This window comes from Bison bison, unplaced genomic scaffold (genome assembly GCF_000754665.1).
Source record: "Bison bison bison isolate TAMUID 2011002044 unplaced genomic scaffold, Bison_UMD1.0 scf7180017864452, whole genome shotgun sequence".
Lineage (NCBI taxonomy): Eukaryota > Metazoa > Chordata > Mammalia > Artiodactyla > Bovidae > Bison > Bison bison.
This window is the reverse complement of record NW_011495014.1, coordinates 4,288,522-4,292,205: the sequence shown is the minus strand read 5'-3', so window position 1 is coordinate 4,292,205 and position 3,684 is coordinate 4,288,522.

The following is a 3,684-nucleotide window of genomic DNA, read 5'->3' as shown; positions in this document are numbered from 1 at the left end:
TACCGACCTGGGGAGTTCCTCTTTCAGTTTCCTATCATTTTGCCTTTTCATCCTGTTCATGGGGTTCTCAAGGCAAGAATACTGAAGTGGTTTGCCATTCCCTTCTCCAGTGGACCACATTCTGTCAGACCTCTCCACCATGACCCGCCCGTCTTGGGTGGCCCCACGGGCATGGCTTAGTTTCATTGAGTTAGACAGGGCTGTGGTCCTAGTGTGATTAGATTGACAAGTTTTCTGTGAGTATGGTTTCAGTGTGTCTGCCCTCTGATGCCCTCTTGCAACACCTACCATCTTACTTGGGTTTCTCTTACCTTGGACATGGGGTATCTCTTCACGGCTGCTCTAGCAAAGCGCAGCCACTGCTCCTTACCTTGGACAAATGGTATCTCCTAGAGAGAAAGTCTATTTAGCTACATATCTCTGAATGAGAATCTAGACCTCAGATTTGTGCTGGAGAATATTAAAAGGGAAAGAGGTTTAATACTAAATAAATATGTATATGCTTACATAAAAAGACATATACTGGTTCAACTGGGCAATGCAAAACATGTTAGAAAATGAAATTGGGGTATGTCTAAATATTTTAGGGGTATGTCTAAATAATCTCAAACTCATGGACAGGCTCCTCTGTCCATGGGATTTCCAGACAAGAATGTTGGAGTGGGTTGCCATTTCCTTCTACACGGAATCTTCCAGACCCAGAGATTTAACCTGTGTCTCCTCCTAAATATTTTATGAATTATTTGGAACAATGATAGTTTTCTTAATATTTAGGTGTGCTCTTGTTCAGGGCTTCCCTGGTGGCTCAGTGGTAAAGAAACTGCCTGTCAATGCAGGATACATGGCTTTTGTACTGCTGTAAGTCCTATTGAAGAGATTTACTTAAAATGGAAATATCACATTTCTGAGGTGGTAAATATCTTCTTACGCATTTCATTTTTGCATATTACAACAATAAGAAAAACATTATTTTATGTCTTCCAGAATTGTGTGTGTGTGTATGTGTCTGTGGTTTACATAGCAAGATCAGAGATGTTGCAAGGTAGTGTTCAATTTTAATGGACCTCTTCAGTTCAGTTCAGTTCGGTCGCTCATTCGTGTCCAACTCTTTGTGACCCCGTGGACTGCAGCACACCAGGACTCCCTGGCAGTCCATCACCAACTCCTGGAGTTCACCCAAACCCATGTCCATTGAGTCGGTGATGCCATTCAACCATCTCATCCTCTGTCACCCCTTTCTCCTGCTCTCAATCTTTCCAAGCATCAGGGTCTTTTCCCGTGAGTCTGCTCTTCGCATTAGGTGGCCAAAGTGTTGGAGCTTCAGCTTCAGCATCAGTCCTTCCAATGAATATTCAGGATTGATTTCCTTTAGTATTGACTGGTTGGATCTCCTTGCAGTCCAAGAGACTTTCAAAAGTCTTCTCTAACACCACAGTTCAAAAGCATCAATTCTTCGGCACTTAGCTTTCCTTATAGTCCAACTCTCATATCCATACATGACTACTGGAAAAACCATAACCTTAACAAAACAGACCTTTGTCAGCAAAGTAATGTCTCTGCTTTCTATTATGCTGTCTATGTTGGTCATAACTTTCCTTCCAAGGAGCAAGCGTCTTTTAATTTCATGGCTGCAATCCCCATCTGCAGTGACTTTGGAGCCCAAGAAAAGAAAGCCTGTCACAGTTTCCACTGTTTCCTCATCTATGTGCCATGAAGTGATGGGACTGGATGCCATGATTTTAGTTTTCTGAATGTTGAGCTTTAAGCCAACATTTCACTCTCCTCTTTCATTGTCATCAAGAAGCTCTTTAGTTCTTCACTTTCTGCCTTAAGGGTGGTGTCATCTGCCTATCTGAGGTTATTGATATTTCTCTTGGCAATCTTGATTCCAGCTTGTGCTTCATTCAGCCCAGCATTTCTCATGATGTACTCTTACTTCAGACTTTATATTTCTAGAAGCTATTTAATCTCAAGAAAGCAAATGTTTTATTTAGATATTTATGTATGAGTTTATTGATGACATCAGGGAGTTAAAAATTGGGATTGTGGCTATATTCTGAAATATGTTTGTTTTTAGTTTCTAAGTTATGTCCAACTCTTTTGCAACCCCAGGGACTATAGCCTGCCAGGCTGTTCTGGCCATGGGATTCCCCAGACAAGAATACTGGAGTGAGTTGCCATTTCCTTCTCTAGGCAGTCTTCCCGAACCAAGGATCAAACCCATGTCTCCTGCATTGGCAGGAGGATTCTTTACCACTGAGCCACCATGCTGCTGCTGCTGCTGCTAAGTCGCTTCAGTCGTGTCTGACTCTGTGCGACCCCATAGGCGACAGCCCACCAGGCTCCGCCACCCCTGGGATTCTCCAGGCAAGAACACTGGAGTGGGTTGCCATTTCCTTCTCCAATGCATGAAAAGGAAAAGTGAAAGTGAAGTCACTCAGTCATGTCTGACTCTTAGTAACCCCATGGACTGCAGCCTACCAGGCTCCTCCGTCCATGGGATTTTCCAAGCAAGAGTAGTGGAGTGGGGTGCCATTGCCTTCTCCGTAAGAAGTGTTCTAATTTCATTTTTTTACACGTAGCTGTCCAGTTTTCCCAGCACCACTTGTTAATGAGGCTGTCTTTTCTCCATTATATATTCTTGCCTCCTTTGTCAAAGATAAGCTGCCCACAGATGTGTGGGCTTTTCTCTGGGCTTTCTATCTTGTTCCATTGGTCTACATTTCTGCTTTTGTGCTGGTACCATAGAGTCTTGATGACTAAATTTGTAGTATAATCTGAAGTCAGGAAGGTTGATTCCTCCAGCTCCAATTTTCTTTCTTAAGATTGCTTTGGTTTGGGGGATCTTTTGTGTTTCCATACAAATTGTAAAATGTTTTGGTCTCATTCTGTGAAAAATACCATTGGTAATGAAAATATGGAATGCTTCATAAATTTGCATGCCGTTTTTGTGCAGGGGCCATGCTAATCTTCTCTGTATCTTTCCAATTTTAGTATAGGTACTGCCGAAGCGAGCACTAGAAATCACTATTTCATGAAAAATTCTCGATTTGTTTTTAATTGGAAAGCTTTTTTCTTTTTGAAGACAAAGTTATACATAGGAAAATATTTTAACAGCTTTTAATTGATTTCATGTTTAGTATAATGTCTAATATATGTAATTATAAAACTTCAGTTCAGTTCAGTCACTCTGTCATATCTGACTCTTTGTGACCCCATGAATTCAGCACACCAGGCCTCCCTGTCCATCACCAACTCCTGGAGTTTACCCAAACTCATGTCCATCGAGTCGGTGATGCCATCCAGCCATCTCATCCTTTGTCGTCCCCTTCTCCTCCTGCCCCCAATCCTTCCCAACATCAGAGTCTTTTCCAATGAGTCAACTCTTCGCATGAGGGGGCCAAAGTACTGGAGTTTCAGCTTTAGCATCAGTCCTTCCAAAGAAATCCCAGGACTGATCTTTAGAATGGACTGGTTGGATCTCCTTGCAGTCCAAGGGACTCTCAAGAGTCTTCTCCAACACCACAGTTCAAAACATCAATTCTTCAGTGTTCAGCTTTCTTCACAGTCCAACTCTCACATCCATACATGACCACTGGAAAAGCAATAGCCTTGCCTAGATGGACCTTTGTTGGCAAAGTAATGTCTCTGCTTTTGCATATGCTAACTAGGTTGGTCATAACT